General features: G+C 35.1%; 1 long non-coding RNA gene across 3 annotated transcripts in view; it reads left to right on the forward strand.

The window, feature by feature from the left end:
- LOC144307810 (uncharacterized) overlaps positions 1 to 5,508 on the forward strand; it is a 72,213-nt gene extending 66,705 nt beyond the window's left edge. For all 3 annotated transcript variants that reach the window (XR_013374532.1, XR_013374570.1, XR_013374555.1), the window contains one exon: positions 4,225 to 5,508. This is a non-coding gene — a long non-coding RNA (uncharacterized LOC144307810). The remainder of the gene's footprint in view (positions 1 to 4,224) is intronic.
- The last annotated feature ends 6,899 nt before the right edge of the window (positions 5,509 to 12,407 follow it).

Here is a 12,407-nt window from a genome sequence, read left to right on the forward strand (position 1 = left end):
ATGAAAAACTGAGTTTTTTAGTTAGTGATTTATGGTACTTTAATAACTTAAAACTTTAGCCTGCCTGTTTGTCTGTCTTTCTTTCTCTCTTTAATTCAATTTTTTTCTGAAAACATTAACAAATGTTTCTCTGAAGTTTCCAACCAGACAGCATTGGTAATATTGCATATCACCTGATATTTATCTCCATGGCTAAAAAAAAAAGTTGAATTGTGAGCATTGAAATTGTGTCTTCACACATAAAAGGAAATGATAACTGAGGTAGTTTCTATTTACTTTAGGTCATATGTAATTTGTAAAACAGAAACTCTAAGCCCATTAAACAGTAATTCCCCATTCTTTCTCCCCACAGTCCCTAGCAACCACCATTCCATTTTTTGTTTCTATGATTTTGACTACTTTAAGTACTTCATATAAGTGGAAGCATATAGTAGTTGTCTTTTTATGACTGGTTTATTTCACTTCGTATAATGTCCTTAAGGTTTGCCCATGCTGTACCATGTATCAGAATTTTCTTCCTTTTTTTTCAAACTGTTATACCACAGTTTGTTTATCCATTCATCCATCAATAAACACTAAGTTGCTTCCATGTTCTAGTTTTTGTGAATGACACTATTGTAAACATGGATGTACAAATATTTCTTCAACATCCTGCTTTCAGTTCTTTTGGATATATACCTAGAAGTGGAATTGCTGGATCATAGGGTAATTCTATTTTTATTTTTTTAAGGAACTGCTATGTTGTTTTCGCCCCTTGTTGCACCATTTTACATTCCCACTAATAATGCACAAGGATCTCAATTTCTCCACATTCTTTCCATGTTATTTTCTGCTTTGGGGTGTGTGTGGGTGTGTGTGTGTGTCTATGTTTGATAGTAGCCATCCTAGTGAGTAAAAGGTGGTATCTCATGGTACTTTTGATTTGCATTTTCCTAAACCATTCCTAAGTAATGAGCCAAACAACCAAAACTAAAAATATATATCAAAACTAAATACATAACTATAAATATAAATGTATGTGTATATATATAATATAATATATATAATCCATTAGCCATAAAATGAGACAGACATATTGTGCCATATTCATACAAGGGGTACATTGATGAGGATGAATGTACAGAATAACCTAGTTTCATAAACATGCTGTTTCATAAAAGTAAACCTCAGCTTACGTTTAATGAAAGAAACCAGACACTCACAAATATAAACTATATGAAAGAAACCAGACACTCACAAATATAAACTACATGGTTCTATTTTGATAAAAGTTCAAAAGCAAACAAAATTAATCTATAGTCTTAATAGTTGGAATAATAGTTACTCTTGGGAGAAGTATAAATATATATCATACACTACAATATAAATATAAACCCAATCAATATATATATCACTACATTTCTGTGACTTTCAAACACAGGCAAAACTATTTTATGATTTTAGAGCTTGGCGTAACCATTGCTTTGGGGAGGATTTAATGACTCGGCAGGTGGGGGCTTCCATTTCTTGATATACGTACTGGTTACATGGATATGTTAGTTTTTGAAAATTCATTGATCAACACAGTTATGATTTATGTACTTTTCTATTAGTGTACTTCAGTACAAAAATTTTAAAATACTGTGACCCTTTCTTTTTTCTACTATTAAATCTTTCTCCAGCATGTTAGTGATTTTAACACAAAAACATGTAAAAAACATACGTACAGTAGATGACAGAAGAATGCATGTGAAGTCAAAGGCAATATCTAAATAAAATCCTTTATTTTCCTGTATTTCAGCCAAATAGACTCACTCAGTGGTAGAACTTGGGGAAAACATTGTTTTATGAACCCACCTAAAATAGCAGGGAAGGGACACTGTTGAGGCCAACTTCTAAGATGCTTTTATGTTAAAAATTAATTCCAAGTGAGAGAATGACAACATACAAGCAACCATTGCTAAACTATTTATTCTGTGCTTTTATGTCAAAATAGATTTTACTTTATTATTGCCAGCAAGAGTACTTTAAAGATCTGAAGATTACTTCAGAACTAATGAGTCTTCTTAATTTTTGAAATTCAAAATAGAAAATAAACATTAAGGAGCAGTATATAAACACTCATAATAACTTAACCAGATCAAACTTTCAATACATATAGTCTTTCAATAGATGAGAGAGAAGGAGAGAGAGAGTGAGAGAGAGAGCAAACAGTATTTCACCCACTTTAAATAATAACCAACTCCTCTTCGGGGACCAAAATATTCACATTTACCAAGTTTAGAGATGTTGTGGGTGGTGTTTTTTTGTTTTTCTTTTTTCAGTTAGCTATTATGTATGTATATTGACATGTTCTCTCTCAGCCCCTTTACTATCCTGAGCAACTTCCTCTTTCAGTAGTCTTTTGGTCAGACATATAATGTATGTCTGAGATATTTTTTGATTATAACAAACTTTAGTCATAAATCCTTGGGATGAAACCCAAATTGCCTATAGCACTTGGTTGATATCATAGTCCAGTCATATACTCACAATATCATTATTTATTTCCATCATCAAGTAAACTCTTCACTTGGGAGTGGATTTTACTAGTTTACTTCTAAAAAAATAACCTATTTCCATGTCTTACATTTTTATTGTGCAAAAAATTAAGAATATAACAGCATACCATGTATGCCTGTTAATGATCATTTTTACACGGTGTGAGGAAGTTTGTACACATTTGGTAAGTGTTTTCTTATTATTTTTATCTCTAATCAGAGTTCATCTTGGATCATTTTCTTTAATGCTATCTAGAATAGAGCTCATGTTCCTTACCTTATGTGCATACAGTTAAAATAACCCCAAACCAGGACCCCTCCAGGCTGTAGGTCTGTGCTCTAAACAAGTACATAACCTTGAATCGAGACTTTTTTCGGGCTTCTTGTCCTCTGGCATCCCATCTGTCTCTCCCTTAGCATCCATGAGTAACAAATGCAACTGCTTCCTATTCTTTGCTTTTCTGTATTTTACCCCTGTCTGGGGTGGTGGTGGGGGGTGGATACTAGTGAAGAATATATTATTTAAATTTTAAAAACCTGCAAAACTACATTGGAAACAAAGATGAGATGTAGGCACAGTCTTGAAGCATTTGGAAGTGAGTAGAGAAGAAACCTGAGACAAAGCACACTTGCTGGGCAGGAGGGTATAGGATTCTTCTGTCAGAACAAGCGTCAGTCCCTTCACATGGTATGCAAGACCCTCGACAGCTTTGCTTCTGCTCTCCTCTCTTCAGCATCCCCAATTATGCTTATCTTGTACTGCACAAGTACACTGGGCCCTTTTATTTCCTTCACTATAAAGCTTCTGTTGTACCTAGAATGCGATCCCCCAACCACCCTAACTCTTCCTGGCTTAGCCCCTTTCCACTCCTACTCCAAGCTTTCATTCTCTTATCCAGCAGGTCAGGATGGCTACCCCTGCCTGGCTTTCTTTGTCATACTCACCTGTTCATTGGAAGCATCACATTTGGACCAGTTCTTGGGTGTTGAATCTTCTCGCTTCCTTGTTTAGAGATTTATCTCCAGGGCCTCACACATAGAGCATTTGTTATGTAAATCAAAGCTTTTGACAGCAGAGGTAGGAATAAGCAGGAAGGGAGATGTTTTTCTCAAAGCTATTGAGAATAACTGATGAAGCATTTGATTTGTATTGCGAGGGGCAGACATGGCCGCATACATCTTCTCAACATTCAACTTTCCAGGAATTGGGGATTCTTTAATAGTCAGAAACTTGGGGATCCCTGGGTGGCTCAGCGGTTTGGCGCCTGCCTTTGGCCCGGCGCGCGATCCTGGAGTCCTGGGATCGAGTCTCGCGTCGGGCTCCCGGCATGGAGCCTGCTTCTCCCTCTGCCTGTGTCTCTGCCTCTCTCTCACTCTCTGTGTCTAAAATAAATAAATAAATAAATAAATAAATAAATAAATAAATAAATCTTTAAAAAAAAATAGTCAGGAACTCACATGAGCTGTGAAAAGTATGTGGAACCAGCATCAAAAATGTGCAGTGGAGGCTGTGGTTCTATTTGTAGTGGGATAGCGTGGGAGGCTGTGAAATTGGTGTCCATCAATGATCATGCCCTCCACATCATGTAGTCCCTTGAGTACTAACTCTGGGCTAAGTATGTGCTTTCTTTAGCCAACGGGAAGTAGTAAATATGACATAAGCAGAGGATTGATGAGTGCTCTGTTATTCTATCTTGCCTTCCAGAGTATTCCTACCACCATGTTAGCAGTTCAGTCTGTCTGTTCATGGGGCCACACAGAGGAAAACTAAGCTCTCCAGCCAAGAGTCCCAGCGAACTAACCGACATGTGAGTGAGACGGTCTTCCACTATCCAGCTACCAAGGCTCCAGATGCCTACAGTCACATGAGTGACTCTAGAGAACACCAACAGATGTACCACCGAACTGATGTGAGCCCAAATAGCAAAATTGAAGCAAATAAATGGTTGCTGTGTTGAGCACATAAAAAGAATATGAGGGTTGAGCAGAAGTGGGTGACTTGGACAAACTAAGGGGGAGAGAGAAATAGAGAAGGAGAAGCTTTGCTTGGGGAAGATGTTTTAAAAGGGAAGGAAAATAATAATGACAAGGTAGAGAAATGAATCATACTGACTTCACAGTTCTGCCCAGGATTTTCTCTGACTGACTGAGCAGTAAGATCTCTGAAGCAATGAGACCCAATGACATCAGATTGACTATTTCACTGAATTTCCCCCATCACAGACTAATTTTCTGATGGAACTGATTTGTTATTTTGGAATTAAAATTTATCAATCCCTTTTCAATGATGGAAGGCTGAGGAGATTGCAGAGATCCTTGTTCTACCCACTATATTATTGTATAATAGAAGAGCATTCCAGTTGCTCATTGACTACATGAAAACAGAACATTTTATAGGCAGGGATAAAGAAATGTAATTCTGTATTATTGCTACAGTAATTTAGTTTATTTAGAAAAATAAGGAAAGCCTCAGTCGTATTCTTCTGATACTAAAATATTACCTACTTTTCACAAATCCCCAGAGATTTCTGAATGTCCTCTCATATATCCATAATTTAACTTGAGGAATTATCAAGACACTCAAATTATTGATTTGAGTATCAGAGATTATAACTCTTCTCAAGAATTATTTACCTTGGAATTAAATTATTCAACTCTCAACATTTAAGAACTGAATGCAGAGAAAAGAAAATGATCCTTACATCTGTATCAAAATATTCAAAATCAAAATATGTGGATGAAAGTTTACATTACCTTACACCAGTGCCAGTAATAGGGATTTGGGGGCTATTTTGTTTTTATTGAAGTATTACATGCACATATTTCAATACTGCTGAACAAACTAATATTATACTATATGTTATCTCACTGGAATTTAAATAAAAACTTGAAACAAAACCAAAAAACAAACAAACAAAACCCATTTGCAAAATATAGTATAATACCACTTTTTTTCACTGAATTCCTTTGTTTTGGAAAACATAGCTATTAGTCATAACATATTTTATGTTAACATGCAGTGAGCTTATTAATGTATTTTTAATGAACAAATAAATCATATTTTTTAAAAAAATTACATACTTGAACAAAATATAATACAGAGGAATTTGAAAGAAAAGCCACTTCTGACTAAGTTAGAAGTTCTTCATGTTGTCTGGTTTCTGTGTCTTTGGAAATACCTTCATCTTTTTGTTTTTCTTTGAGCATTTTCTTTCTGGCACAATTTGTTATTCACCTCCCTGTCACTGGTATCAATTATATCACCAAAGAGTCCTAGTTTTCTTTGGAGCAAAATAGTATTTGGAAGTCAGTCTCCCCAGGTAGCCAATGTTTCTTTTATAATGCTATCCATTTAATATATATAAGGATCAAGGTAGGGGGTAATCAAGGGGTAACAAAGTGTGGAAAGCCAGCCAACACAGTTGTTCTATAAAGACTATTTTAATCGTCGTTCCAATTTGATTCCTGGTTCCTACTTCTGCCCTTGGGAACCAGTTGACTTTGGTCTTAAAGCCTCTGAGAAGTTCTGCTGGCTCTTTCTATTCTGAGTTGTAGTCTCTATATTTTGTTATCCTTTGGCAGGTGTCCACTTTCTCTGTTTTAGATGTAAGTCAAAATCTTTTGTGCACTGATGTCTTCTATACCACTATCCTACTCTTTTTGCTCTTATGAGGTTTAGGAAAGAACAGAGAAAACTCCATAAATTCACCCCATTATAAATTAGGTATACAAAGAAAAACAAACAAACAAACAAAAAAAAACAGAGGAAGGTTATCTATGTCTGTATATAAATACATATATACACATAAACCACAAAGGGTAGCTACAATTAGAAATATAAGAAGCTGCACTTAGAAACTATGGATATGGGTAATTTGGAAAGATGAGAATTTAAAAAAAAATAGTTTAGGAATGGAATAGTTTACATTACAGATGAGCTGGGTTGCACAATTAAGTTGAAATAAAAGGATATACATTCAGTATTTTGGTAAATGTATAAATAAATCAACTCACTGGCTAATAGAAGTATTGTAACTATGTGATGTTTTTACACTATTAATATTTACCTTTAACAAAGGTTCTTTCATAATGCTATAGTTTGAATGTTTGTTCTTTCCATTATTGTAAATTTGAGGTCATGAGATGTTCAAATTAAAATAATATTTATCAAATTAAAATAGTAAATGTAAATAATATCCTAATAAAGCTAACTTTGTGGTCAGTAGTTACAAAGTAGAAAGGAAAGTTGACATACAATTCATGCGGTCTGATTCTTTGTTTCTAAAGCAGGTAAGGAACAGATAGAAAATAGGAATCAACTCAGCCACACATTGAACATTAATCACATTAATTGTCTTACTGTTGAAAATTAATGGATAGAAGTTCAGCTAATTTTACATGTGTCTCAATCCATTTGGGCTACCATAATCAAACATCACAGACAGGGCAACAACAGTAATTCATTTCTCCCAGTTTTGGAAACTGGAAATTCCAGGTCAAAGTGCCAGTGTAGTAAAGGCCCTCTCCCTGGTTTATTGCCAAGGCCTAGGACCTTCTCATGAATCCTCACAAGGCAGAAGGAGCTGGTGACCACTGGACCCTTTTTTTATAAAGCCCTAATCCCATTTATGACTAACGCACCTCCCAAAGTCCCCAACTTCTAATATCATCATCTTTGGGGGTTAAGATTTCAACATATGAATTTGGAAGGACACAAACATTCAAGCTATAGCATTATGAAAGAACCTTTGTTAAAGGTAAATATTAATAGTGTAAAAACATCACATAGTTACAATACTTATATTAGCCAATGAGTTGATTTATTTATACATTTACCAAAATACTGAATGTATATCCTTTTATTTTAACTTAATTGTGCAACCCAGCTCATCTGTAATGTAAAGCAAATAAGATCTTTGTATCTAGGTAGGGCAAATTGAGCTGATTCATCAGCAAAAATAAGAGTCAATATATTCATTCCCAATTACCATTTTATGGAGACATATTTAAATCATAAAAATACTAAGATTCCTGGAATATTAAGATTTAAACTCCCAAATGAAATTACTGTCATCTTAAATATACAGAAGTTAAGTTAACAAAATTTAGACTTCAGCTCTGTAGTTGAATGAGCAAAGTCAGAAGGAAAAATATAACACTAGTAGACTTGCAGTGGATGTCAATTCTTATAAATATAACTTATAATAATGCAATTGATTATTTCCTAGTTGGCTCTCTAACACAATATTGCTGAAGAAAATTACTGGATGTTTCTGTTAGTCTGCAATTAGATACAATCATGTTTATTAGTGTTTGGAAGTGAAAACTATAATTTACTGGTAGCCCTTCTGAGAATGTCTGTGTACAAAGAGATTTTTAACAGATCCCAATGTATAATGGAACTTGCCAAGCTATACTAGGGAAAATAGAGTTGCATAGTTTTTTTCTTATAAAAGAACTCTGTTATAAACTACATGTTTATATCCCCCCAAAATTCATATATTGAAACTCTAATCCCCAGTGTGATAATATTTGGGCATAGAGCCTTTGAAAGGTAGTTAGGACATGTGGGTGGAGCCTTAATATTGGAATTACTGCCCTCATAGGAAAGAAATTGCTGTCACTCCCTGGCACATTCTCTCTCTCTCTCTCTCTCTCTCTCTCCTTCCTGCTCCCCCATGTTGCTATGCAACGAAACAAGAAAACAGACATATGCAAACCACAAGGAATGTCCTCACCAGAACCTGACTATGTTGGCACCCTGACTTGGGACTTCCTAGCCTCCAGAACCATAGAAATAGATTTCTGTTGTTTTAGCCACCAAGCCTATGGTAATTTCTTTTAGCAACGCAAACAGACTAAGACTTCTAGCTCTACCATGTGTGATATACCACTTCTTCGAGTAAGTACAGAAGCAGGACTTACTTTGTACAAGATAAGTAAGTAGTGGAAGCTTGCACTTGCTCTTTTTCTACCAGGCCCCATGAATTACTCTACTCCTCTAGCTGAGAGCTGATGACAGATCCACATCAATGATCCAGCTGTCGCCTGGAAGTATCTTCTACATAAGAAGTTTCCTGCCATTTCTCAGTCTCAACTTTCTTTTACTTAACAAGCTTATTTTCTGCAAACAAATTCAATGAGTAGGAAAAAATAATCTTATTGAATGCCTATTTTATTGAATTAAATAATAATTTATTGAATGCCTGCATATCTGCCTGCAGTAAACAACCTTGTAGAAGCAGTATTAACTTGCTGATAAGAAAAGGATTTGGATCTGACTGCATGGATTTGAATCTAGTTCCACTACTTACAAGCTGGATAACTTTTGACAATACATCTATGCTATTTGAACTTCAGGTTATTAATTTATAAGTTGGGGATAAGCCTAACATCTAATAGGATTGTTGTGAAGATTTAATGAGTTAATGCCCATAAAGTCCTGGTACAGAATATAGTAAATGCTTAAAATGGCTTAACAAATGCTTAACAAATGACTTGCATACAAGTCAAATGTTCTTACATTTGCACTAGAACTGGTATTATATGAAGATGAGCAGCAAATTTCACGCTAATCCCTTAAAAGTTTAATTTTCCTTTACTATTTATTTTTATTTTATTTATTCTTTTCACTATTTTTTTATTTTAAAACTTCAATTCTACAAAGCTAATCAAGAAGTGTTGGAGGGAAAAGGTATACAAAGTTATTCTTGCATATTTGGGAACAGCAAGCACTTAGTTTGAGAAATGAGGACTAATTTTCCATTAAGTAGCAAATGAAAACCCAAAGCACCATGATGAGTTGGGAAAGAGATTGTGAAAGAAAGAGATGTTTTTTTTTTAGTGCTTTTAATGGTGGCTTTTCCTTACTTTCTAAATGAAGTGGCCCTTATTTTCATTTTGCATGGCACCCCACAAATATAGGCAGACCTGAAGTGAGATATATATAATACTTAGTACAGTAGCTAATATGCAAATTATGCCAAATCATGACACATCATTGAAGTTTTTACTTTATTGAAAATTTTACATTAATTCTCCAATTGACAGAAAGACTATTCTCCTCCTAACTAGCTTTAAAATAGGGAAGTAGAAACACAGATTTCATACACCACACACACACACACACACACACACACACACACACATCTTGCCCTCCCTTTAAACAAATGTAAGTATCCATCTTTCTGAGTGTGCACTGTTCAGGGTCTTACACCAGACACCATTTTGTATTTTCCATTTATCTGAATACATTCAGTTACATTGTCTATAATTCTGGAAGGTGCGGGATCTGTTGCACTCCCTCATTCTGTTTTCCCAGAACTGCACTCTAATCCCTTCTATGTAGGGCCAACTATACTGTCTTATCTCAGAAATTTATCCTATCTGGTTCCCCATTCAAAGCATCTGGTAAGTTTTTATCTCCTGAAATCCTGGGCAAAGAAGCTGAAAATGGAAAATAGAGATTCACTTCTATTCTCCAATAGAGAATCTGGGCTACCCTGAGTAACCAGAACTCTGTGATACCTAATATATATTATTGAGTTTATATACATGCATTTTTCTTATGTTCATGGATATCCTGTGGTTTATTTGTTATCCTCAATGTTTTACAGATAAGAAACATAAAGACTCAGGAGGTTCTTTCATTTTCCCTTAGTAAAGTAATAGAACCAGGATCTGATTCCTAATTGACTTAAGAATTATCCAATAAACATGGTGTCTCATAACCCATTAGGTATTCATGCTTGGGTTATATTTCTTTTCCTTCAAATAAAATCTCTTTGGGACATATGCATATTAGTTGAGGATCCTAGAGAAATAGAATACTAATCTTTAAAAAAAGAAGCCTCCCTATTGGTATTTTAATAATTTATTTTCCCCAAATTATTCACTTGTCACCTAATAGGTGATAGGCATTGTGTTCAGTGCTACGTTTTTCAAAGTGGAAAGGCATCACTTCAGTTTTCAAGTACTTTACAATTTAATAGCAAGACACACATACAACCTGAAGTTCGGTGTTTTTCAAACTCTAATTTGTATCCAAATCACATTAGGGTTTATAAAACCATGGGCTGCTGAACCCAATGCCCAGAGATTCTAACTCAGTAAATCTAGGGAGAGTCCAATGATTTAAATTTCTAGCAAATCCTCATGTGATACCAACACTAGAGGGGTCTAAGGACACTTTAGTAGGAGAAACACTGCCCTAAAGTAATTGTTATGAGGGGCATTTGTGCATTGAAACAGATGACGAAGGAGAGCTATCAAGTCTTTAGGGTGAAATCAGGAGAACAATCACAAAAGAGGGGACATTTGTACAGAAAATTAGGCATCTGGAGTGACCAAGTGAAAAAACAGAAAGATGGAGGGGATGGGATGAGGAAGTCCTCACAAGTAGAAGAAATTCACGTGTCCTTTCTAAAGCTGCAGGGATAAAACACTCAAGTTATACTATTGATAACATATCAAGCTCCCTTAATTTTGACCCAAGATTACAAGATAGTGACTAATGAACACTGTATCAGATAAAATGCTTTGTTCCAGAGTCATTTTGATGTATCTCTCTTTAGAACTTGTCACCATGAATTCTACTTGATGTTTTGCTTGGGCATCTCCCCAGAATATTGAAGATTCCTTGAGAAGAGAGATCACGGCTATTGCATTTTTGTGTCTCTAGTCTCCAGTGCCTGGTTCACAGAACACTAACAAATGTTTGTTTATTGAATAGTTGAATAAATAAGTGAAGTAAACCTAAATAGAAACACCATAACTCACAAAACTTATCTGAGGATGAGATCAACTCTGAACCATCCATTTGGGACACAGGAACACGTTCCAATCCCTAATTTATGGATTTTATTCTCTCGAGTCTTAATAATTGTTAGGAAATAATGAAGATATTAATTTAATAACTCAAAATATACTTTGGTATTCTAACTGCCTTTCCACTGTTAATGCAATTGAAGATATGAAAACACTGGATGGAATTAGTAAAAAGGAATATAAACAGCTTGAGACAGAATTCAAGACAGCATGCTGGGCAATTACCAATCTACATCAGAAATGATGGCCGTGATGTAAGCGCCCTCAGAGTCAGACTGTTGCAATCTGTCTGCAGCAAACATAGAGCCACATGCTTTTGAGCACACACATGGCCCCACAGCATGCATGGCATGAAAGCCACTCACAGGTCTTTTCATCAGATGCTTTACTTTTTTCTTTCCTTTTGTTTTGTTTTCCAGAATGATCTCTATTTTGAAATATTCAGATGGATTTATTCAAAATAACATTTATGGCAGAAAGGTCAATATGCCTACATTGATTCTAGAATGTGAAATGATCTTGTTTTGGAATATGTGTTTCTTTTTTCTAACCCTTCAGCAATATTCCATGTTTCTTACATAAAATTTTGTTTTCTAGAGGTCTTACAAACCACTGAAGTTTCTGGCTCCCATTACTCCTAAATATGCTGCTTAATTTATATATGTTTTTAAAATCTGCTTTGGCTGTGGTGAAAATGATTATAGAATTTTAAAACCACTTTAACTGGTCCAAATGAGAAAGTGGGTTGTTATTACATGTTGCTGTTTGCTGCTTTTTAAAAAGTGTTTTCAACTTTGAAGGTCAGAACTCTGCTCTGGGTTTAGAGGAAAGGCTATGCTTTTCTCAGATAGTCAGCAGAGAGCAGAGAGTTAGCAGAAAGCATTAGTAACTCAGAGCAAAACAGAGTGAAGGCAGATTGCCAAGAGCCTCCTCTGCAAGAATCGGTAGCTTCGTTTTCCAGACCAATATCTCCCAGTCCGTTTAATCCATCAGATAAACCATTCTTGCAAATGTAGCCATTTTAATCCCTGTGATCTCAGTGTTTGTATCTTAACAGTTAGA

Source organism: Canis aureus, chromosome 1, assembly GCF_053574225.1.
Source record: "Canis aureus isolate CA01 chromosome 1, VMU_Caureus_v.1.0, whole genome shotgun sequence".
Lineage (NCBI taxonomy): Eukaryota > Metazoa > Chordata > Mammalia > Carnivora > Canidae > Canis > Canis aureus.